This window comes from Spinacia oleracea, chromosome 6 (genome assembly GCF_020520425.1).
Source record: "Spinacia oleracea cultivar Varoflay chromosome 6, BTI_SOV_V1, whole genome shotgun sequence".
In the NCBI taxonomy this organism is placed as follows: Eukaryota; Viridiplantae; Streptophyta; class Magnoliopsida; order Caryophyllales; family Amaranthaceae; genus Spinacia; species Spinacia oleracea.
Window position 1 is genome coordinate 69343257 of NC_079492.1, and position 26804 is coordinate 69370060.

The 26804-nt window shown below is 42.7% G+C and overlaps 2 non-coding genes across 2 annotated transcripts; both read left to right on the forward strand.

Moving 5' to 3' along the window:
• The first annotated feature begins 8478 nt into the window (after nt 1-8478).
• Nucleotides 8479-8585, forward strand: LOC130464502 (small nucleolar RNA R71). The gene has a single exon (XR_008924907.1). It is a non-coding gene; the product is annotated as a small nucleolar RNA R71 (small nucleolar RNA).
• Nucleotides 8586-19549: 10964 nt separating this feature from the next.
• On the forward strand, nt 19550-19656 carry LOC130464505 (small nucleolar RNA R71). The gene has a single exon (XR_008924909.1). It is a non-coding gene; the product is annotated as a small nucleolar RNA R71 (small nucleolar RNA).
• Nucleotides 19657-26804: the final 7148 nt, after the last annotated feature.

Consider the following 26804-nt stretch of genomic DNA (forward strand, 5'->3'; position numbering starts at 1 on the left):
ATTGATAAACAACTACTTTCACATTAATACAACTCTATGCACAAAGGTCGGAAGGTCTTTCAAGTTTGTAATGATAGGCTTAGGTAAGGGTGCGTTAAATTTGGGTAAAATGTGAGCTTAAAGCCTTGGCTTTGGGGAGCATAAATCCTAGCAAATCCATGATCAACCACAAATGATGACCACAATCTCCCACTCAACACATGAATAAAAACAACAAACAACCACACTATACTTTCTTGCCTTGATTTCACAATTATAACCAATCACTCATGAAGATAAGAAATTATAATACCGGAGTGACAAAAGCTTGAATTATCTTGAGAATAACGGTTTTTTTTTTTTTTTTTTTCTTACTTAATCTCATTTTTTTTTCTTTTGGAACCTTCACACAATTTTTTTTTATTCTCCTCATCTCATTCATTTTTCATCTCATTTTTTCAACAACAATCATGATAAGAAGAACTTCCCTTTTCAATACTCAATATGCTCAAAATGTACCACGCTACAACTCCCTCACCTCACTACTATTAGCTCCCCCAAGCTAGGCTTGGGACTAGTAACCAATGGGGAATTTACGGGCTTGTAATGTGGTTAGTCACCGAGTAAATGGCACAAGCACAACATGGGTAGAAAAAGAGGGAACAAACGTATCTAATTTCATCTGAAGGCTACCTAAATAGAAAAAAAATGCCTTCGTCCTCCACAATGTGCATGTATATGAGTCATAAAACATTACTAATAAATACTCAAAATCAATGGCACACCAGGAAGCTATCACACATCCTAACCAAGTCAACTAGTCAAGCACCAAGTCCACAAGTAGTTAGTCGGAGTTGACTCATGTTTAGGCATCAAAGCAATCGAACATCAAATCATGGCTAACACATCTACATTGCCCATCATCAAATACCAAGAATCAAAACAATTTTCAATCAAAGGGGCACAGGGAAGCATGATTTTGCATTCATCGGAACGTATTTTTGTATTTTTTTTTTCAAAGCAATAAACTAATCTAGAAAGCATTAAACACACCAAAGAAACACACCAAAATAAAGAAATGCGAAAAGAAAAGAAAAACATACCTACAATGTACAAGTAATGTGAAACCCTCCCCAAACCAAATCAGACAATGTCCTCATTGGCTCAAGGGTATCGAACCAACTCGATCTTATCTCCATCATTGACGGCCATTGCCGCCATCATCATCATCATCATCATCATCATCATCACCATCATCTCGGCCACCATGCCCACTAGGACCCGCTCCCCACCCTCCGTACTGGGTGGGTGTGAAGGTGCCCATAGAACCCGGAGCTCCATATCCCTCCGCGGGATAGGTATACCAGGTAGGGTGCTCGTAATCTGGGGCAATATAGCCCTGCCTGGCATACTGATCATAAAATGGGAACATGGTCCTCTGGTGATCAGCTGCGAACTCCCGGAACCCGAGCTCAAGTCTGCTCAACCTCTCATCAATGGACCCCTGCTCCTCATGTACTACCGGGCGACCCTGGGGCCTCCCCGTGTCTCGACGCCCCCTCCTAAAGTAGGTGTGAGGCTCTGGCTGGTACTGATGGGGCTCTGGCTGAGGGTCAGGCTGAGGCTGGGGGTCAGGCTGAGGCTCTTGCTCAAATCCAACAAATAAGTAATGAGCCTGACCGGTTCTGAAACTAGTGCGGCCCTGAGGGCCAGGCAAGGTGAAAAGCCTGTTTCCCTCGAACATCCAGTACATGGCTCCCGGCCTAAATAACCCATGCTCCCCCTGTAGCCTACGGAGCCCAGCAAAATAAGCCAAATCAAGCAAGTTGCTATCCAGAACTGGAGTCTGGTTAGCCTCAGTAAAGTTGGCCGTGGCCATGGCTATGTGGGTGATCAACCCACCAATGGTAATTTTGGTAGTATGTGTGGAAGTGGCTATGGAGTAAAATTGAGAGGCCATATGATGTGCAAGGTTCATTTTGTAGCTCTCCTCTCCTTCTGAAACGTAGCCACCTAGGATCTCTAGCTCCGTACTCCTAATATTCTGGGTCTCATCCGTACCAAAGATTGTAAATCCTAGGAACCTGTAAAAGACAATGGGTACCGGGTGTTGTATCTTGGAAGCATGCAAATGTTGCATACTCCCGGGATTAGCATTGCCCGTAAGCTTTCCCCACATGGTGCAGTTATTATGGGTCTCCTTAGGTTTCCTACTATATGTGGTAGACAATCCAAAAATCCTACCAAAATCAGCTAAACTCATGGTGTAGGTTCGGTTCATCACACGAAATTGAACCGATGACACGGTTCGATAACCATCGTAGCACATTAAAACTACTCAAAAATTCTAGAGTCAACCGTCTAAATGTGAGACGGAGCATACTATACATGTTACTCATACCAACACCAACAAAAACACGTTTGACATCACGCTCAATTCCCATTTCATGCAAGGATTTTTGACATATAAAGCGAGTAGGGATTACCTCCCTCAATTTGAGGTGCATGAATCGTGCTCGTTGCTCCTCCGTAATAAAGATGACATCCAGAAAATTCGTGTCGGGCTCGAATTGCGGCGGCGGAGGTGGTGGTGTCGGTTCCCGAGCTCGGCTCGTGGAAGCTTCATGTGCATTTCCTTTGTGGTCGGTTTGCCATTGATGAAAAATCTGAATTTTTTTGAGTTTTTGAGCTTTTTGGGTGAATTTGGGGATTTTGTGGGGATGAGAGAAAACTCAAATCGGTTAGGTGTAGGTTGTAGAGGATGATGAGAGGATGATTTTGATGAAAAAATTGTTGAATTTGGTGGAGATTTGAGGGAGATATGGTGGTTGGAAGTTTTTGGAAGTTGGGGTTTAATGGAGGAGGTGAGAGAAAGTTAGGTTGAAGATGAAGAGGAAGTGAAGAAAGAAAGGGGAAACCGTGGTTTAATCGCTGAAATCGCGTCTCGCTCGATCGGGCGACTTTCCGCCCGATCGGGCGGGATGCGATCCTTTTCTTTTCATGCGTGCGCGCCCGATCGGGCGCACCTCGCCTGATCCGGATCGGGCGATTTGCGAATGCTCATTTTCTTGACTTTTCCTGCCCAGAATCATCCTTGACTTTTCCTCGAAATTTTCATCAACCGCCCGATCGGGCAAAATAATTTCGCCCGATTGGGCGTTCCACTCGCCTTCTGCGCTCGATCGGGCAAACAATCGCCCGACTCGGGCGTTCCACTCGCCAGACCGCCCGATCGGGCAAAATAATTTCGCCCGATCGAGCATTCCACTCGCCAGGCCGCCCGATCGGGCATGCTGCGCCCGATTGGGCAGAAATGAAATGCATGAAACTCATCCGTGCGCGCCCGATCGGGCGCACCTCGCCCGATTCGGATCGGGCGGTTTGCAGCGTGCTTGGCCTTGTGCGTAATTTCACTTTCTCGAGCTTGGAGCTTTAGGCCTGCACATTATTAAACACCCAAACAGCATAATGCCCTCTTCTCGCCTCACTAACACCAAAAACAATACTTAAATACACTTAGGTATGGGAAATACTAACTAAGCACACAAAAATAGAATAAAAAAAATCAAACATATACTACTAAAGCGATAAAATACGGGTTGCCTCCCGCAAAGCGCTGGTTTATTTCTAGGTCCCGCTCGACCTTGTTACCTTGAATATGCAGTCTATGAGGCGGAGGGATTGAGGTGATGGACCTCAACCACTCCTACAGTAGCCCCATCATGTATACAACTTCAGACGTTGCCCGTTGACCTTGAATCGTTCACCATTCTCATTCTCTACTTCAACAGACCCAAACTTGCTTACCATAGTCACGGTGAACGGCCCAGACCACCTAGACTTAAGTTTTCCAGGAAATAACTTAAGCCTAGAGTTAAAAAGTAGAACCTTGTCGCCCACCGAGAACTCTCTATGCAAAATGTTATTGTCGTGCCACTTATTGGTCTTTTCCTTGTAAATCCGGGCACTATCATAGGCTTGTAGTCGGAATTCATCGAGCTCACCCAATTGAAGTAACCGCTTCTCACCGGCTAGCTTTGCATCCATGTTGAGCTGTTTGATTGCCCAATAAGCCTTGTACTCCATTTCTACTGGTAAGTGACACGCCTTGCCATACACCAACCGATACGGGGAGGTACCAATAGGTGTCTTAAAGGCGGTTCTGTATGCCCATAGAGTATCATCTAGCTTATCGCTCCAAACCTTCCTAGACTTCGCCACCACTTTCTCAAGGATAGATTTGATCTCTCGGTTGGAGACCTCGACTTGACCACTCGTCTGAGGATGGTAGGCTAGCCCAGTGCGGTGATAAACCCCATACTTGCGCAGGAGCGCATCCAGATGCCTCTCATGGAAGTGTGACCCTCCATCACTGATCAAAGCGCGCGGAACCCCAAATCTAGGAAAAATGATCTTCTTGAACAGGGAGATGACTGTCTTAGCATCGTTAGTAGGTGAGGCAACGACTTCCACCCACTTTGACACATAATCTACAGCAACAAGGATATACAAGTTACCCTTGGACGATGGGAATGGTCCCATGTAATCAATTCCCCACACATAAAAAATCTTAACCTCAAGGATCCCGTTCTGTGGCATCTCATACCTCCTCGAAATAGTGCCGGCCCTCTGGCACGCATCACAAGCCATAATAAAAGCCTGTGCATCCTTGAACATAGTAGGCCAGTAAAAACCACATTGTGATAACTTAGCGTTTGTTTTAGACGGTCCATGGTGACCACCATAAGGTGAAGAATGACACCTACTGATAACACCTTGAACTTCCCATTCTGGAATACAACGCTTGTACAACCCTTCAGCAGTCTCACGAAACAAATAAGGGTCGTCCCAAAAGTAAAACCGGACATCATGTAGGAATTTCTTCTTCTGTTGATATGAAAGATCGGCCGGAAGAATTCTCCCCACAATGTAGTTAGCAAAATCTGCGAACCATGGTGACTGACTGGCAAGTGCAAGTAAATGATCATCCGGAAATGAATCATCAATCGGTGTAGATCCCTTACCATCGTCATACCTCAATCTAGACAAGTGATCTGCAACCACATTCTCAGCCCCTTTCTTGTCGCGGATCTCTAGATCGAACTCCTGTAGCAGTAGTATCCATCGAATAAGCCTAGGCTTGGCTTCTTTCTTAGAGAGCAGATACTTAAGGGCCGCATGGTCAGTATAGACTATCACCTTGGATCCAATCAGATAGGTGCGGAATTTATCCAAGGCATAGACTATAGCTAGAAGCTCCTTCTCAGTAGTAGCATAATTAACTTGAGCTTCATCTAAGGTCTTACTTGCATAATAGATGGCATGTAAAACCTTCTCCTTTCTCTGACCCAGAACTGCCCCAACTGCATAATCACTTGCATCACACATTATCTCAAACGGAAGATCCCATTCGGGAGAACGAATGATGGGAGCCGAAATCAGTGCCTGTTTAATCCTGTCAAAGGCTTCAAGACAAGCATCAGTAAACAAAAACGGGGCATCCTTGAGGAGGAGTTGGGTAAGTGGTTTAACAATTTTAGAAAAATCCTTGATAAAGCGGCGATAAAACCCCGCATGACCAAGAAAACTTCTAACACCCTTCACATTAACTGGAGGGGGTAATTGTTCAATCACTTGGACCTTAGCTCGATCCACCTGAATGCCCTTATCAGATATCAAATGTCCCAAAACCACCCCTTCAGTAACCATGAAATGACACTTTTCCCAGTTCAAGACTAAATTGCACTCTTCACATCTTTTCAAAACTTTAGTCAGATTTAGCAAGCAAGAATCAAAAGAAGTACCATAGACGCTAAAATCATCCATAAACACTTCCATGATAGACTCAATAAAATCAGAAAAGATACTCATCATGCAACGTTGGAAAGTAGCAGGTGCATTACACAGACCAAAAGGCATCCTACGATATGCAAAGGTACCATAGGGACAGGTGAAGCTGGTCTTTTCCTGGTCGTCTGGATGTATGGGATTTTGAAAGAAACCAGAATAACCATCCAGATAACAGAAAAACTTGTGACAGGCTAGCCTTTCTAACATTTGATTAATGAAGGGAAGGGGAAAATGGTCCTTTTTAGTAGCAACATTAAGACGCCTATAATCAATGCACATGCGCCAACCTGTGACTACCCTAGTTGGTATCAACTCATTTTTTTCATTTCTCACCACAGTTGTCCCCCCTTTCTTAGGCACTACCTGAACAGAACTCACCCACTTAGAATCAGACACAGCATACACAATACCCGCATCAAGCAATTTCATAACTTCAGCTTTTACAACATCTTGCATGACAGGGTTCAAACGACGCTGGGGTTGGATGCATGGTTTATAATTTTCATCTAGATGTATCCTATGCATACAAAAGTCAGGGCTAATACCCTTTAAATCATCAATACTGTACCCAATGGCCTTTTTGTGCCTTCTCAACACAATAAGAAGTTGGGATAACTGGTCTGCATCAAGTGCAGTACTGACGATCACAGGGCAAAGTTGTTCATTATCTAAAAACGCATACTTAAGGTTAGCAGGAAGAGGCTTAAGTTCGGGTTTCTTTACCTCTTTAACAGAACAAACCGGCCGAACTAACCTCTTCAATTTGGTGCTCTCTGGCTCAGATTCTCCACCATTAAGAGCCAACTCTAGAGCATCCACTTCAGCACTCCAAGAACTGCTATCACCTGCAGAAGACTCACAACAAAGCACTGCCTCCAAAGGGTCTCTTTCGAGAACTTGGGAGACGTTATCACGAGTAATAAAGTCAACTACATCTATGCGATAGCATTGTTCCTCCTCTAGCATGGGACTTTTTAAGGCACTGTTTAGATTAAAAGTCACCTTATCATCCCCAACAGACAATGTCAATTTCCCACTTTTAACATCAATTACCGCCCCCGCCGTGTGAAGGAAGGGTCTACCTAAGATTATGGGAATTTGAGAATCCTCCTGCATGTCTAATACTACAAAGTCTACAGGTATATAGAATTTACCTACTCTAACAGGACGTCCTCTAAAACACCTAAGGGGTATTTGACAGAACGGTCGGCCATTTGTAGAGTGATATTGGTAACTTTAAGCTCACCCATATTCAGTTTAGTACAGACAGACAAAGGCATGACAGACACACTAGCACCTAGATCACATAAAGCTTTATCAATAAATACGGTGCCAATGTTACATGGGATGGAAAAACTCCCGGGGTCCTTAAGTTTAGGTGGAGACTTGTTTTGCAAATAAGCACTATATTCCTCAGTGAAAGCTACAGTCTCTACCTCACAAAAAGCACGTTTCCTGGTCAAAATATCTTTCATGAATTTAGCATAAGCAGGAACCTGTAAAATTAATTCAGTAAAAGGAACCGTTACCTGTAAATTTTTGACCACTTCCAAGAATCTGCCAAACTGCTTGTCTAGCTTATTCTTGAGTTGTCGGTTTGGGAAGGGGAGTGCAATAGGTGGTACTTGAATATCCGCCCCCTTCTTAACCTCAGTTGTAGCCTCATTCTCATTGACTACCTTTTCAGCTTCCTTTCCATCCATAACTATCTTCGGGATTTCCACACTGACCAGATCACTAGCAGACACCCCGGAATCAACCTCAACCGGCATAGAAGGACCATCATAATCCCTACCACTCCTCAATGTAATTGCATTAGCAGTCTCCCTATTTTCGGGCTGTGAAGGAAGTTGGCCTGGTGGCCTCCCTGCAATAGTAGTAGCCATCTATGCCAACTGTGTATCAATGATCTTGTTGTGAGCAATAAGAGCATCGATTTTTGCATCCTTTTCACTTAGAGATTTTTGCATTTGTAGCATCATGTTTCTCATCTCTACTAGCATAGGGTCAGGCTGTGTGGTTTGAGGTGGTGGTGGTGGAGGTGATGTGTGTTGTCTAGGGAACCCAGGTGGTCCACTAGACTGTTGGTTGTAGTTGTTCCGTGGTTGGTAGGGTTGGTATGGTTGTTGTGGTGGATGTTGGACTTGGTGAGGGTTCTGGATATTGTTGCTCCTGTAAGATAGTAGAGGGTTATTTTTGTAGCCCTCACTGTAAGAGTTGGAGAATGGGTTATTTTGTTTGTAGGATTGAAATGCGTGACATTGTTCAACAGAGCTCCTACATTTCGGTGCATAATGACCAGACATTCCACAACTTTCACAAACAGTAGCAGGTTGGGCACTCATAGCAGCTACACTAGCAGGTTGGGTAGATTGAGTATTGGCTGCTTGCATATTATCAAACTTATAGTGTAAAGCAGTCAATTGGGCAGTTAATTGTTCAATAGAATTTAAATCATGCTTACCACCCCTGTTAGATAGACCTCTAGGATTTCCATACTGGGCATTGTGAATGGCTATCTCCTCAATCACCTCCATAGCTCTAGGCACCTCAAGTTGCATGAACCTCCCACTGGAAGCTGAATCCAACAAACATCTAGACTCATTGCCCAGACCATTATAAAACTGCTGAATCAAGAACCAATCTTCCAAACCATGGTGCGGGCACTCTCTTTGCAAATCCTTGAATCTCTCCCAGACCTCGAACAAACTCTCATCCGCTTGTTGTGAGATACCTAATATCTGACCCCTCAGACGAGCCGTTTTCTCAGGTGGAAAATATTTAACATAAAAAGCAAGAGCCAAGGATTCCCAATTATTGATTTTCAAAGCCGCCCAATTCAACCCATTAATCCACAGTTTAGCTTTCCCACTCAAAGAGAACGGGAAAAGTATCTCCATAGTCTGCTCCGGAGTCAATCCCTTTTGCTTGATGGTGGAACAATATTGGATAAAGGACTGAATGTGAAGATTCGGATCTTCACCTGGTTCCCCACCGTACTATCGTCTCTCGATCATGTTAATCAATGCAGGCTCAATCTTGAAGGTCTCAGCTGCAATGGAAGGCATGATCGCCTTTGGTAGCACGGACAGACTTGGCTTAGAATAGTCCGTAAGCCGTGGGGTAGGTGGCGGTATCAGATTTTCGTCACCCATCTCTATCTCTGAAACTGAATCTGTATCTGAAGGAAAAAGATCGCCAATATTATGATCAGAATCAGAGTAATTCCCACACTGTGCAATGAATGTTCTTCGTCTACGAAAGGTTCTTTCGAGCTCAGGATCAAATGGAGTAAGATTACTAGTACCTACGGTCCTGGGCATAGACAAAGACTACAAAAAAAATGTGAGATCCGAGTTCCTTGAGTAGTAACATACAATAATATAGGATAAGCAATCAACAATAGAAAATAAAACCGTTTCCCCGGCAACGGCGCCAAATTTTGACAAGCTAAAGTCGTATCACCTAATAAAAAATAACCTAAGGTCCACTAGCTAGGTAGCAAGGGAAGTCAGGATCGAATCCACAGGGAAAGAGGCGTTCTCTCTACTATCAATTAATTAATCTAGACTATTGTGAACAAAGTTGGTTGATGGTTTGTATACTAAGACTACGAACGAATATTAAACAAGAATGAATCAATATATTAAGGAATCTAGGGTATAGGTTTGCCAACAAATAATAATCCAGGACATTGAACAATCACGATAATCAACAAAGTAATTTGTTAGACTAGCATGCTCTCTCAAGTCGATACTAATCATAGACTTAGAATTAACGGGCTCTCGCTACGTATTACCTCTAATTCTACCTATTGACACAAGCCTAAACATCAAATTGCATCTCTCGAATATTAATTTGATATTGCATAACTACCACAATTAAACCTGCGCAAATCTAATTGTATAGTGAAATAAACCAATCAATAGGAATCAATCACAATGCCAACAATCATAATCATTCAATCATCCCTTCATATTATTCATGGATCCCCAACCCTAGAAATTAAACTACTCAAGCATGTTGACAATAAACAAAGCAATAATCATAATTGAAAGCATTATTAAAGAAAGACAATGAATTGAAATAAGAAATAATACCTATTGAAGAACAAAGGAAAGTGAAAGCTTGAATTTTTATTGAGAATCAAACTAAGTGTTTTTGCATAAACTAGAGAGAAAATTAGGCTAAGGGGAATAATACTAAGCTTCAATACTAGAAAAATAAAGTGTTCTCTAAAAACAATTAAGGCTTGCTTATATAGTTTGCCCAAAATAAAGCCTAAAAAACGGAAAGAAAACTCGCGCATAAGTGCTGGGGGTTGGCGTCGCCCGATCGGGCGTCGCTTCGCCCGATCGGGCGATCCACTCGATAGTCGGCCCGATCGGGCCAAAATCCGCCCGATCGGGCGGTTTGTGAACTCTCCACATAGCCTCCAGATTGACCGCCCGATCCGGATCGGGCGAGCTGCGCCCGATCGGGCGCGCGTTGATGAATCCAAATTGTTTATAATTCCGCCCGATGGTCGCATTTCGCCCTCAGCTTCCAGGGCGATTTGCAATCTTCAATGTAGCTCGCCCATATCACTGAGTCTAACTCCCGGGGCTCAACCATAAGCATCCAAGGCTCCCGAAAGTCGACGATGGAGGTCCCGAACTTCTCGGACTCATATAGTGGCCTAGATCAACAATGAAACGGGTCTAAAACGACCAATTTCTCATAATCAAACCTGAAACTCAAGGCACACTCAATAACACACATTAGTACTAGAAACGGCTCCTAAGAGCACATTTGACACATAAAAGTACTAAGGGACGGGGGTAAAAATACTATATAAAACATGCATATCAAACCTCCCCAAGCTAGATCCCTGCTTGTCCCTAAGCAAGGAAATCATCGATGAACACAAAACCAACTTCACCCCCCCGACATAATTCAAAATATAAAACATAATTCGAGGCAAAATCCAACAAGCATGCATCAATGTTAACCAATCAAATTCATTCAATCGCCAATCCACCTTAACAATCGTCACGCAAAGCGAACCACAAGTGTACAATGGAATTCAAGACTAGTGCTCACACACTCGTCACTCATTTATGTGGCGGATAAAAAATGTACCCGTTCGCTCCCCTCCCAACATATATGTGTACAATGCCCTCCCAAACTCACAACACTCGTGTGTCTAGAAAAACATGCACTCAACCTAGTAGTCGACTCGGAATGTGTCATGTCATAACTTGCATTGATAAACAACTACTTTCACATTAATACAACTCTATGCACAAAGGTCGGAAGGTCTTTCAAGTTTGTAATGATAGGCTTAGGTAAGGGTGCGGTAAATTTGGGTAAAATGTGAGCTTAAAGCCTTGGCTTTGGGGAGCATAAATCCTAGCAAATCCATGATCAACCACAAATGATGACCACAATCTCCCACTCAACACATGAATAAAAACAACAAACAACCACACTATACTTTCTTGCCTTGATTTCACAATTATAACCAATCACTCATGAAGATAAGAAATTATAATACCGGAGTGACAAAAGCTTGAATTATCTTGAGAATAACGGTTTTTTTTTTTTTTTTTTTTCTTACTTAATCTCATTTTTTTTTCTTTTGGAACCTTCACACAATTTTTTTTTATTCTCCTCATCTCATTCATTTTTCATCTCATTTTTTCAACAACAATCATGATAAGAAGAACTTCCCTTTTCAATACTCAATATGCTCAAAATGTACCACGCTACAACTCCCTCACCTCACTACTATTAGCTCCCCCAAGCTAGGCTTGGGACTAGTAACCAATGGGGAATTTACGGGCTTGTAATGTGGTTAGTCACCGAATAAATGGCACAAGCACAACATGGGTAGAAAAAGAGGGAACAAACGTATCTAATTTCATCTGAAGGCTACCTAAATAGAAAACAAATGCCTTCGTCCTCCACAATGTGCATGTATATGAGTCATAAAACATTACTAATAAATACTCAAAATCAATGGCACACCAGGAAGCTATCACACATCCTAACCAAGTCAACTAGTCAAGCACCAAGTCCACAAGTAGTTAGTCGGAGTTGACTCATGTTTAGGCATCAAAGCAATCGAACATCAAATCATGGCTAACACATCTACATTGCCCATCATCAAATACCAAGAATCAAAACAATTTTCAATCAAAGGGGCACAGGGAAGCATGATTTTGCATTCATCGGAACGTATTTTTGTATTTTTTTTTTCAAAGCAATAAACTAATCTAGAAAGCATTAAACACACCAAAGAAACACACCAAAATAAAGAAATGCGAAAAGAAAAGAAAAACATACCTACAATGTACAAGTAATGTGAAACCCTCCCCAAACCAAATCAGACAATGTCCTCATTGGCTCAAGGGTATCGAACCAACTCGATCTCATCTCCATCATTGACGGCCATTGCCGCCATCATCATCATCATCATCATCATCATCACCATCATCTCGGCCACCATGCCCACTAGGACCCGCTCCCCACCCTCCGTACTGGGTGGGTGTGAAGGTGCCCATAGAACCCGGAGCTCCATATCCCTCCGCGGGATAGGTATACCAGGTAGGGTGCTCGTAATCTGGGGCAATATAGCCCTGCCTGGCATACTGATCATAAAATGGGAACATGGTCCTCTGGTGATCAGCTGCGAACTCCCGGAACCCGAGCTCAAGTCTGCTCAACCTCTCATCAATGGACCCCTGCTCCTCATGTACTACCGGGCGACCCTGGGGCCTCCCCGTGTCTCGACGCCCCCTCCTAAAGTAGGTGTGAGGCTCTGGCTGGTACTGATGGGGCTCTGGCTGAGGGTCAGGCTGAGGCTGGGGGTCAGGCTGAGGCTCTTGCTCAAATCCAACAAATAAGTAATGAGCCTGACCGGTTCTGAAACTAGTGCGGCCCTGAGGGCCAGGCAAGGTGAAAAGCCTGTTTCCCTCGAACATCCAGTACATGGCTCCCGGCCTAAATAACCCATGCTCCCCCTGTAGCCTACGGAGCCCAGCAAAATAAGCCAAATCAAGCAAGTTGCTATCCAGAACTGGAGTCTGGTTAGCCTCAGTAAAGTTGGCCGTGGCCATGGCTATGTGGGTGATCAACCCACCAATGGTAATTTTGGTAGTATGTGTGGAAGTGGCTATGGAGTAAAATTGAGAGGCCATATGATGTGCAAGGTTCATTTTGTAGCTCTCCTCTCCTTCTGAAACGTAGCCACCTAGGATCTCTAGCTCCGTACTCCTAATATTCTGGGTCTCATCCGTACCAAAGATTGTAAATCCTAGGAACCTGTAAAAGACAATGGGTACCGGGTGTTGTATCTTGGAAGCATGCAAATGTTGCATACTCCCGGGATTAGCATTGCCCGTAAGCTTTCCCCACATGGTGCAGTTATTATGGGTCTCCTTAGGTTTCCTACTATATGTGGTAGACAATCCAAAAATCCTACCAAAATCAGCTAAACTCATGGTGTAGGTTCGGTTCATCACACGAAATTGAACCGATGACACGGTTCGATAACCATCGTAGCACATTAAAACTACTCAAAAATTCTAGAGTCAACCGTCTAAATGTGAGACGGAGCATACTATACATGTTACTCATACCAACACCAACAAAAACACGTTTGACATCACGCTCAATTCCCATTTCATGCAAGGATTTTTGACATATAAAGCGAGTAGGGATTACCTCCCTCAATTTGAGGTGCATGAATCGTGCTCGTTGCTCCTCCGTAATAAAGATGACATCCAGAAAATTCGTGTCGGGCTCGAATTGCGGCGGCGGAGGTGGTGGTGTCGGTTCCCGAGCTCGGCTCGTGGAAGCTTCATGTGCATTTCCTTTGTGGTCGGTTTGCCATTGATGAAAAATCTGAATTTTTTTGAGTTTTTGAGCTTTTTGGGTGAATTTGGGGATTTTGTGGGGATGAGAGAAAACTCAAATCGGTTAGGTGTAGGTTGTAGAGGATGATGAGAGGATGATTTTGATGAAAAAATTGTTGAATTTGGTGGAGATTTGAGGGAGATATGGTGGTTGGAAGTTTTTGGAAGTTGGGGTTTAATGGAGGAGGTGAGAGAAAGTTAGGTTGAAGATGAAGAGGAAGTGAAGAAAGAAAGGGGAAACCGTGGTTTAATCGCTGAAATCGCGTCTCGCTCGATCGGGCGACTTTCCGCCCGATCGGGCGGGATGCGATCCTTTTCTTTTCATGCGTGCGCGCCCGATCGGGCGCACCTCGCCTGATCCGGATCGGGCGATTTGCGAATGCTCATTTTCTTGACTTTTCCTGCCCAGAATCATCCTTGACTTTTCCTCGAAATTTTCATCAACCGCCCGATCGGGCAAAATAATTTCGCCCGATTGGGCGTTCCACTCGCCTTCTGCGCTCGATCGGGCAAACAATCGCCCGACTCGGGCGTTCCACTCGCCAGACCGCCCGATCGGGCAAAATAATTTCGCCCGATCGAGCATTCCACTCGCCAGACCGCCCGATCGGGCATGCTGCGCCCGATTGGGCAGAAATGAAATGCATGAAACTCATCCGTGCGCGCCCGATCGGGCGCACCTCGCCCGATTCGGATCGGGCGGTTTGCAGCGTGCTTGGCCTTGTGCGTAATTTCACTTTCTCGAACTTGGAGCTTTAGGCCTGCACATTATTAAACACCCAAACAGCATAATGCCCTCTTCTCGCCTCACTAACACCAAAAACAATACTTAAATACACTTAGGTATGGGAAATACTAACTAAGCACACAAAAATAGAATAAAAAAAATCAAACATATACTACTAAAGCGATAAAATACGGGTTGCCTCCCGCAAAGCGCCGGTTTATTTCTAGGTCCCGCTCGACCTTGTTACCTTGAATATGCAGTCTATGAGGCGGAGGGATTGAGGTGATGGACCTCAACCACTCCTACAGTAGCCCCATCATGTATACAACTTCAGACGTTGCCCGTTGACCTTGAATCGTTCACCATTCTCATTCTCTACTTCAACAGACCCAAACTTGCTTACCATAGTCACGGTGAACGGCCCAGACCACCTAGACTTAAGTTTTCCAGGAAATAACTTAAGCCTAGAGTTAAAAAGTAGAACCTTGTCGCCCACCGAGAACTCTCTATGCAAAATGTGATTGTCGTGCCACTTCTTGGTCTTTTCCTTGTAAATCCGGGCACTATCATAGGCTTGTAGTCGGAATTCATCGAGCTCACCCAATTGAAGTAACCGCTTCTCACCGGCTAGCTTTGCATCCATGTTGAGCTGTTTGATTGCCCAATAAGCCTTGTACTCCATTTCTACTGGTAAGTGACACGCCTTGCCATACACCAACCGATACGGGGAGGTACCAATAGGTGTCTTAAAGGCGGTTCTGTATGCCCATAGAGTATCATCTAGCTTATCGCTCCAAACCTTCCTAGACTTCGCCACCACTTTCTCAAGGATAGATTTGATCTCTCGGCTGGAGACCTCGACTTGACCACTCGTCTGAGGATGGTAGGCTAGCCCAGTGCGGTGATAAACCCCATACTTGCGCAGGAGCGCATCCAGATGCCTCTCATGGAAGTGTGACCCTCCATCACTGATCAAAGCGCGCGGAACCCCAAATCTAGGAAAAATGATCTTCTTGAACAGGGAGATGACTGTCTTAGCATCGTTAGTAGGTGAGGCAACGACTTCCACCCACTTTGACACATAATCTACAGCAACAAGGATATACAAGTTACCCTTGGACGATGGGAATGGTCCCATGTAATCAATTCCCCACACATAAAAAATCTTAACCTCAAGGATCCCGTTCTGTGGCATCTCATACCTCCTCGAAATAGTGCCGGCCCTCTGGCACGCATCACAAGCCATAATAAAAGCCTGTGCATCCTTGAACATAGTAGGCCAGTAAAAACCACATTGTGATAACTTAGCGTTTGTTTTAGACGGTCCATGGTGACCACCATAAGGTGAAGAATGACACCTACTGATAACACCTTGAACTTCCCATTCTGGAATACAACGCTTGTACAACCCTTCAGCAGTCTCACGAAACAAATAAGGGTCGTCCCAAAAGTAAAACCGGACATCATGTAGGAATTTCTTCTTCTGTTGATATGAAAGATCGGCCGGAAGAATTCTCCCCACAATGTAGTTAGCAAAATCTGCGAACCATGGTGACTGACTGGCAAGTGCAAGTAAATGATCATCCGGAAATGAATCATCAATCGGTGTAGATCCCTTACCATCGTCATACCTCAATCTAGACAAGTGATCTGCAACCACATTCTCAGCCCCTTTCTTGTCGCGGATCTCTAGATCGAACTCCTGTAGCAGTAGTATCCATCGAATAAGCCTAGGCTTGGCTTCTTTCTTAGAGAGCAGATACTTAAGGGCCGCATGGTCAGTATAGACTATCACCTTGGATCCAATCAGATAGGTGCGGAATTTATCCAAGGCATAGACTATAGCTAGAAGCTCCTTCTCAGTAGTAGCATAATTAACTTGAGCTTCATCTAAGGTCTTACTTGCATAATAGATGGCATGTAAAACCTTCTCCTTTCTCTGACCCATAACTGCCCCAACTGCATAATCACTTGCATCACACATTATCTCAAACGGAAGATCCCATTCGGGAGAACGAATGATGGGAGCCGAAATCAGTGCCTGTTTAATCCTGTCAAAGGCTTCAAGACAAGCATCAGTAAACAAAAACGGGGCATCCTTGAGGAGGAGTTGGGTAAGTGGTTTAACAATTTTAGAAAAATCCTTGATAAAGCGGCGATAAAACCCCGCATGACCAAGAAAACTTCTAACACCCTTCACATTAACTGGAGGGGGTAATTGTTCAATCACTTGGACCTTAGCTCGATCCACCTGAATGCCCTTATCAGATATCAAATGTCCCAAAACCACCCCTTCAGTAACCATGAAATGACACTTTTCCCAGTTCAAGACTAAATTGCACTCTTCACATCTTTTCAAAACTTTAGTCAGATTTAGCAAGCAAGAATCAAAAGAAGTACCATAGACGCTAAAATCATCCATAAACACTTCCATGATAGACTCAATAAAATCAGAAAAGATACTCATCATGCTACGTTGGAAAGTAGCAGGTGCATTACACAGACCAAAAGGCATCCTACGATATGCAAAGGTACCATAGGGACAGGTGAAGCTGGTCTTTTCCTGGTCGTCTGGATGTATGGGATTTTGAAAGAAACCAGAATAACCATCCAGATAACAGAAAAACTTGTGACAGGCTAGCCTTTCTAACATTTGATTAATGAAGGGAAGGGGAAAATGGTCCTTTTTAGTAGCAACATTAAGACGCCTATAATCAATGCACATGCGCCAACCTGTGACTACCCTAGTTGGTATCAACTCATTTTTTTCATTTCTCACCACAGTTGTCCCCCCTTTCTTAGGCACTACCTGAACAGAACTCACCCACTTAGAATCAGACACAGCATACACAATACCCGCATCAAGCAATTTCATAACTTCAGCTTTTACAACATCTTGCATGACAGGGTTCAAACGACGCTGGGGTTGGATGCATGGTTTATAATTTTCATCTAGATGTATCCTATGCATACAAAAGTCAGGGCTAATACCCTTTAAATCATCAATACTGTACCCAATGGCCTTTTTGTGCCTTCTCAACACAATAAGAAGTTGGGATAACTGGTCTGCATCAAGTGCAGTACTGACGATCACAGGGCAAAGTTGTTCATTATCTAAAAACGCATACTTAAGGTTAGCAGGAAGAGGCTTAAGTTCGGGTTTCTTTACCTCTTTAACAGAACAAACCGGCCGAACTAACCTCTTCAATTTGGTGCTCTCTGGCTCAGATTCTCCACCATTAAGAGCCAACTCTAGAGCATCCACTTCAGCACTCCAAGAACTGCTATCACCTGCAGAAGACTCACAACAAAGCACTGCCTCCAAAGGGTCTCTTTCGAGAACTTGGGAGACGTTATCACGAGTAATAAAGTCAACTACATCTATGCGATAGCATTGTTCCTCCTCTAGCATGGGACTTTTTAAGGCACTGTTTAGATTAAAAGTCACCTTATCATCCCCAACAGACAATGTCAATTTCCCACTTTTAACATCAATTACCGCCCCCGCCGTGTGAAGGAAGGGTCTACCTAAGATTATGGGAATTTGAGAATCCTCCTGCATGTCTAATACTACAAAGTCTACAGGTATATAGAATTTACCTACTCTAACAGGACGTCCTCTAAAACACCTAAGGGGTATTTGACAGAACGGTCGGCCATTTCTAGAGTGATATTGGTAACTTTAAGCTCACCCATATTCAGTTTAGTACAGACAGACAAAGGCATGACAGACACACTAGCACCTAGATCACATAAAGCTTTATCAATAAATACGGTGCCAATGTTACATGGGATGGAAAAACTCCCGGGGTCCTTAAGTTTAGGTGGAGACTTGTTTTGCAAATAAGCACTATATTCCTCAGTGAAAGCTACAGTCTCTACCTCACAAAAAGCACGTTTCCTGGTCAAAATATCTTTCATGAATTTAGCATAAGCAGGAACCTGTAAAATTAATTCAGTAAAAGGAACCGTTACCTGTAAATTTTTGACCACTTCCAAGAATCTGCCAAACTGCTTGTCTAGCTTATTCTTGAGTTGTCGGTTTGGGAAGGGGAGTGCAATAGGTGGTACTTGAATATCCGCCCCCTTCTTAACCTCAGTTGTAGCCTCATTCTCATTGACTACCTTTTCAGCTTCCTTTCCATCCATAACTATCTTCGGGATTTCCACACTGACCAGATCACTAGCAGACACCCCGGAATCAACCTCAACCGGCATAGAAGGACCATCATAATCCCTACCACTCCTCAATGTAATTGCATTAGCAGTCTCCCTATTTTCGGGCTGTGAAGGAAGTTGGCCTGGTGGCCTCCCTGCAATAGTAGTAGCCATCTGTGCCAACTGTGTATCAATGATCTTGTTGTGAGCAATAAGAGCATCGATTTTTGCATCCTTTTCACTTAGAGATTTTTGCATTTGTAGCATCATGTTTCTCATCTCTACTAGCATAGGGTCAGGCTGTGTGGTTTGAGGTGGTGGTGGTGGAGGTGATGTGTGTTGTCTAGGGAACCCAGGTGGTCCACTAGACTGTTGGTTGTAGTTGTTCCGTGGTTGGTAGGGTTGGTATGGTTGTTGTGGTGGATGTTGGACTTGGTGAGGGTTCTGGATATTGTTGCTCCTGTAAGATAGTAGAGGGTTATTTTTGTAGCCCTCACTGTAAGAGTTGGAGAATGGGTTATTTTGTTTGTAGGATTGAAATGCGTGACATTGTTCAACAGAGCTCCTACATTTCGGTGCATAATGACCAGACATTCCACAACTTTCACAAACAGTAGCAGGTTGGGCACTCATAGCAGCTACACTAGCAGGTTGGGTAGATTGAGTATTGGCTGCTTGCATATTATCAAACTTATAGTGTAAAGCAGTCAATTGGGCAGTTAATTGTTCAATAGAATTTAAATCATGCTTACCACCCCTGTTAGATAGACCTCTAGGATTTCCATACTGGGCATTGTGAATGGCTATCTCCTCAATCACCTCCATAGCTCTAGGCACCTCAAGTTGCATGAACCTCCCACTGGAAGCTGAATCCAACAAACATCTAGACTCATTGCCCAGACCATTATAAAACTGCTGAATCAAGAACCAATCTTCCAAACCATGGTGCGGGCACTCTCTTTGCAAATCCTTGAATCTCTCCCAGACCTCGAACAAACTCTCATCCGCTTGTTGTGAGATACCTAATATCTGACCCCTCAGACGAGCCGTTTTCTCAGGTGGAAAATATTTAACATAAAAAGCAAGAGCCAAGGATTCCCAATTATTGATTTTCAAAGCCGCCCAATTCAACCCATTAATCCACAGTTTAGCTTTCCCACTCAAAGAGAACGGGAAAAGTATCTCCATAGTCTGCTCCGGAGTCAATCCCTTTTGCTTGATGGTGGAACAATATTGGATAAAGGACTGAATGTGAAGATTCGGATCTTCACCTGGTTCCCCACCGTACTATCGTCTCTCGATCATGTTAATCAATGCAGGCTCAATCTTGAAGGTCTCAGCTGCAATGGAAGGCATGATCGCCTTTGGTAGCACGGACAGACTTGGCTTAGAATAGTCCGTAAGCCGTGGGGTAGGTGGCGGTATCAGATTTTCGTCACCCATCTCTATCTCTGAAACTGAATCTGTATCTGAAGGAAAAAGATCGCCAATATTATGATCAGAATCAGAGTAATTCCCACACTGTGCAATGAATGTTCTTCGTCTACGAAAGGTTCTTTCGAGCTCAGGATCAAATGGAGTAAGATTACTAGTACCTACGGTCCTGGGCATAGACAAAGACTACAAAAAAAATGTGAGATCCGAGTTCCTTGAGTAGTAACATACAATAATATAGGATAAGCAATCAACAATAGAAAATAAAACCGTTTCCCCGGCAACGGCGCCAAATTTTGACAAGCTAAAGTCGTATCACCTAATAAAAAATAACCTAAGGTCCACTAGCTAGGTAGCAAGGGAAGTCAGGATCGAATCCACAGGGAAAGAGGCGTTCTCTCTACTATCAATTAATTAATCTAGACTATTGTGAACAAAGTTGGTTGATGGTTTGTATACTAAGACTACGAACGAATATTAAACAAGAATGAATCAATATATTAAGGAATCTAGGGTATAGGTTTGCCAACAAATAATAATCCAGGACATTGAACAATCACGATAATCAACAAAGTAATTTGTTAGACTAGCATGCTCTCTCAAGTCGATACTAATCATAGACTTAGAATTAACGGGCTCTCGCTACGTATTACCTCTAATTCTACCTATTGACACAAGCCTAAACATCAAATTGCATCTCTCGAATATTAATTTGATATTGCATAACTACCACAATTAAACCTGCGCAAATCTAATTGTATAGTGAAATAAACCAATCAATAGGAATCAATCACAATGCCAACAATCATAATCATTCAATCATCCCTTCATATTATTCATGGATCCCCAACCCTAGAAATTAAACTACTCAAGCATGTTGACAATAAACAAAGCAATAATCATAATTGAAAGCATTATTAAAGCAAGACAATGAATTGAAATAAGAAATAATACCTATTGAAGAACAAAGGAAATTGAAAGCTTGAATTTTTATTGAGAATCAAACTAAGTGTTTTTGCATAAACTAGAGAGAAAATTAGGCTAAGGGGAATAATACTAAGCTTCAATACTAGAAAAATAAAGTGTTCTCTAAAAACAATTAAGGCTTGCTTATATAATTTGCCCAAAATAAAGCCTAAAAAACGGAAAGATAACTCGCGCATAAGTGCTGGGGGTTGGCGTCGCCCGATCGGGCGTCGCTTCGCCCGATCGGGCGATCCACTCGATAGTCGGCCCGATCGGACCAAAATCCGCCCGGTCGGGCGGTTTGTGAACTCTCCACATAGCCTCCAGATTGACCGCCCAATCCGGATCGGGCGAGCTGCGCCCGATCGGGCGCGCGTTGATGAATCCAGATTGTTTATAATTCCGCCCGATGGTCGCATTTCGCCCTCAGCTTCCAGGGAGATTTGCAATCTTCAATGTAGCTCGCCCATATCACTGAGTCTAACTCCCGGGGCTCAACCATAAGCATCCAAGGCTCCCGAAAGTCGATGATGGAGGTCCCGAACTTCTCGGACTCATATAGTGGCCTAGATCAACAATGAAACGGGTCTAAAACGACCAATTTCTCATAATCAAACCTGAAACTCAAGGCACACTCAATAACACACATTAGTACTAGAAACGGCTCCTAAGAGCACGTTTGACACATAAAAGTACTAAGGGACGGGGGTAAAAATACTATATAAAACATGCATATCAGTCAGAATCTAGATCTCTCATGTTCTCAAAGAGTCCAATCATTGTAAGAACATATGGGCTCACTTGTTCTCCTTTCTTGAGCTTAGTCTCAAGGATCAACCTCTGAGTCTCGAATCTTTCGATTCTGGCTTGGTCCTAAAACATGTTCTTCATCTCCGAGATGATTTGGTAAGCATCCAAGTTAATGAACGTTTTCTGAAGTTCAGGACTCATGGATGCAAGCGTCACACATTTGACATCCTTGTTGGCCTGGATCCAACGGTTAAGGGCGGCTTGAGTCACCTCCGGCCCGACGTCCTCTGGTAACTCTTCCTCGAGGACATATTCCTTTTCCTCATGCACTAGAACTATTTTCAAGTTCCTTTGCCAGTCGAGGAAATTGTTGTCGTTCAACTTCTCTTTGCTAAGAATTGAACGCAGGTTGAACGAGTTGTTATTGTTTGCGGCCATTTGATTACTACATTTGAAAAGAATTTGCAATAAATAACCATTCATAACTTAATAACTTTAAAATAAATGCTAGCATGCAATCATTAAAGCTATTAAACATTTCATTCATGCAAAAGCAAAAATATGGTCTATAAATGAATGAAACGATTCCAAGATCCTAAAAGTCCTAAATCCTTAAGCAGCTTTGGCATGTCTAAGTATTTTAAGATTCTAGGTAAGCAAAACCTATTGCTAGTAATCTCCAAATTACTCTTGGTTAATAAATTAATACCATAATTTATCCCATTGCCACAACATAATACCATTGTTGTTTGAGTTAAAACCACAATCAACGTGCTCCTTTGGGACGCCTTACCATCCAAGTCAACTAATATAGCACCTCGCTTTGGCGTAAACTTACTACGTTAGATCCTTAGATTTTTGTAAGTGCTTGATTCGGAAGGCAACTTTTGAACTCAATATTACTTTGGACCTAGTTGTTCCTATGTTGGTTAGATTTTTTAGTGAACTAAATCTAATCGAGCATACAAACAACGCATTCATGCATAATATACATTCATTCAATATATAAAAGCATAAATAAAATTGGTGAACTAGTATGGTCCAAAACTGTTGTCTTGAAGCATCCAATCTTCCTCACCATCTTGTTAGCTTGGCATCGTCTTGAATCTTTATTCAATGCTAACTTAAAGTTCTAAACTAGAAATACTTGAAATAATAAAAATTACATCAAAATTTCAATGGTTAGCAGACCATATTTTAAAACTTTACGTTCAAAGACAAAACGGTTCGCAGACCGTACTTAACTATCCTAGATTGGCCATACTAGTCACTTGGAGTACCTGCATTACATAAAAGATACATTCTATGCATTCACCCATTCGTATCATAAAACGAATGGCCCATTTAAATATGCAAGTATTTACGTGAATTATTTAAAATTCACGTTCACATAAACGCGTCCTAAAAGATTAATCAATTTCCAAATTATTAATCCTTAGAATTTATTCTAATTAAAATTTAATTTAATTAAAATAAAGCGACCTATGTAGACACCTAATTTGTGTCTCTCTTCTGGGATGATGACGATACCATTATCCTTACTAGGCGGTTGGAGCAACTCCGTGCGAAAATCCCAATTGCTAAGAACATCTCCAAAATGCAAGATCCAAAATCCAATCCCCGAGACCGTTCCCCTCCCGGAACTCGGTACAAAATACAACTCTCAAAAACCAATTTCAAAATCCAAGTACAATCTCATCTAGTAAACCATTCCATTGGTTTTACTAGGCCTTTTCCACTCAAAATCATATAAGGCAAGTCAAATTCGGGCGCCGACCCACAAAACCGAGCAAGCCGGGCCCCGTCCCGCACAACCGGAATTCAAAACCCGAAACGACTTGTTTTTTTACGCAAAATCAAGTCTTAACCTCCAAGGAAGCACTACGTGCCAAGCATCGTACTATTCGTACGAAGGTACATCAATACAAGACAAATCAAGGAAGGAGCCCGCGTCCTTGATTTTGGCAGCACGCATGCCACGTCACCAGCGCCCATCGCTGGTTTGGCGTGCTGCGCTGGCACTAGCTGACGGTTTCCAGCCATTTTTCCTATAAATACCCCCTAATTTTCAGCATTTAGGGAGGGAACTTCAATATACAACGTCGTAATACAAAAATTACGCCTCAAATTCAAGTCCGAAAATCCTTCAAAAACACATACAAACTTCAAGTTCTAAGCAATTGGGAGCTCTAAAAGGAATTCTTGCCTAAACCTAAATAGGTAATTCCGAATCCCATAATATTCAATCATGTTTCTTTGATTTTCCTATTTCAAAAATGATTAGCAAGTTGGCATTTTTATTACTAAAAATGTCACTTGCAACAATCATACATCTTTTCAAAATCCAAACTTTTCAAAATACAAAAATGCAAACTTTCAAGATTCAAGGATGTTCAAAGTTGTTTGCAATCACTTATTTGAACTAGAATCACTTTCAAGTATGGAGTAATCAAAGATGACACCTTTTTAGCTTCTAAAGGTTTAATCTTTTGAGATTCAAGACTCCCTTTTTCAATATATACAAGTTCAAGTTTTCAAATTTCAAGATCCCACAATGTTTAGGGTTGCTCATGACTACTTCCCTAAACTAGGATCCTTTCAAAGTAAGAGCACATCAAAGATCTAACCTTTTCAACATTAAAAGGCCCGATCTTTGAGATTCAAGTCTTTTAAGTTTCAATATTTCAAGTACAAGTTCAATATTTCAAGTTCAAGTTCAATTATTTCAAGTTCAATATTTCAAGATTCAAACTTTCAATTTCAAGTTCTATATGCAAAATCTAGGATACTTTGGGATGAGCAACTTCTCCCAAGTTAAGATTTTTGGCTTTGAATTCGTGTCGGGCGCACTTATTTTTAAGGAGCCGCTTGGCGTTCGAATCTCATGTGCCCAAGTACAAATTTCAATATCGCAATTTCGATTATGCACCTTTCAATATTGCAATTTCAATTATGCACCTTTCAATACCGCAATTTCAATATAGCACTTTCAATTCCGCAATTTCAATATCGCACTTTCAATTCTGCATTTCAATTCCGCACCTTTACTTGCCTAGTCCTTCTAGGCAATGTGGACCTACTCCCTAGTCCGTTTCTAGGGGGTCTTGTATTTACTAATTCCGCACTTATTTACAATTGTGATGTTGCTTTATTTGCTTTATTGCTTTCATCACCATACATGCTAAATGCAACAAAATGCAGAGTTACATCACTCTTAACAAAGATAATTTCTTGGACAAACCGATCTTAGGTTCCCTTAAATTACCTTTAAAGCAAAGTGACCACCATACAATTAGAGATTCTATTTGCTCTAAATTTCAAACCCACATAGTCTAATCTAGGGTATATTTTCGAAAATGCTATGTCACGTACTCGAATAATTTCTAAAGCTCGCGGAATAAGCATCTCGTTCCTTTCCCCGGATCTCACCCATCCGTTTCGAGGATTCAAAGCCTTATCCAAAATAGAGTCACTTGCGGTCTTTCCAAACGAGACTTTAAATAACGTTTGGTGGCGACTCCTTCGAGGTACAAAAATACAATGGTTTTCTAAAAAACCGCCCCCTTGTAGGGAAAGAGCATACTTGCGATGCGAACTCAAAAACACCCCCTACAATTCTGGCAACTCTGCTGGGGACCTTACTAATTTCAATTTCGAAAAGCGAGCAGACTTCGAGCAGCAAGCCACTGATCTGCTTAAGTACTGGATGCCAGCACTGGCGCCAGGTGCAGCCACCTGCGCCCAATGCCGCTGTCTGCATCCAGGACAGTGGCTCACAGTGGCTTGTCGCCCACTTTTGCTCAACTTTCGTGTTGGGAGTTAGTCTATTTTTGAATGTGGAAGGACGCTCCCAAACCTCGTGAACGAATGTCGAAAAACGAGCTTTACAAATACAAATTCGAGTATGATTTCAAATTTCAATTTCTAGGCATTTCATGCATTTTTCGAAAACCATATTGTGCAAAATGAATTTCTACCTTGCCCAAACGGATGTGTTCTACATTCGGGCTAGCCCCGGGGGCAACGAAATGGTGACTCTCCATACGGTTCCCGACCAAAGTGAAGGAAATAATGCCCTTGGTCCAAGTATGCATAGAATATTAAGTCTAATAAATGCGGTTCAGTATTAATTTACAAGTTAATAATTCAGTGAGATCAAGTGAGCTGAATGCCTAGCTAGAGGCCGCTTCAGTTCAAGTGGAATTAATTATATTAATCCACAGCTTACTCTTGACTGAACCCGTAGGGTCACACAAATAGTACGTAAACGGATCAAGTATTTAATGGCATTAAATACTCCATCTATGGATATTCGGAATCGACGGATCTTGGTTTCAGTGGGAGCTAAGATCGTCAAAGGCAAGCAAATGAATACTCCGGAAATGATGATATTGCCGGAAACGGAAATATGGATCGTATCGGAAATATAAATATTATCCAAGTCGTAGATGTTGCCGGAAACGGAAACATGGTACGTATAGGAAAATATTAATGGAAATGGAAATATTGCCGGAATCGGAAATATTGTCGGAAACGGAAATATTGTCAGAATCGGAAATATTATCGGAATCGGAAAATAATTCCGGAAACGAAAATATTAAATATTTGTTCGAAACGGAAATTAATTCCGGAATCGGAAATATTAAATATTGTTCGTATCGGAAATGAATTCCGGAACCGGGAATTTAATCGGAAGCGCATCGTACGAATTAGCATCGGACGAGGCTTGCTAGACAAAGGCCCAACACGAAGCCAGGCCCGCGCCCAGCAAGCCAAGCGCCCAAACACGGAGCTGCCACAGCCTCGCCAGGCCCAGCGCAAGGCCAGGCCCAGCAAGGCCATAGGCGCGCGCGGGCTTTTACTCGTGGGCTGCGAGGCAGCGCCTGCTCGTGTGGGCCGCAAGGCCTGCGCGGGTGCGTGCGTTCCTCGTGGTCGTGCAACACTCGTGTTCGTAACGAATCCTAATCCTATTGGAATTCGTGCATTGATTAAATCCTAATCCTAAAAGATTAAATTTATTATTTAGAGTTCTAATAGGATTC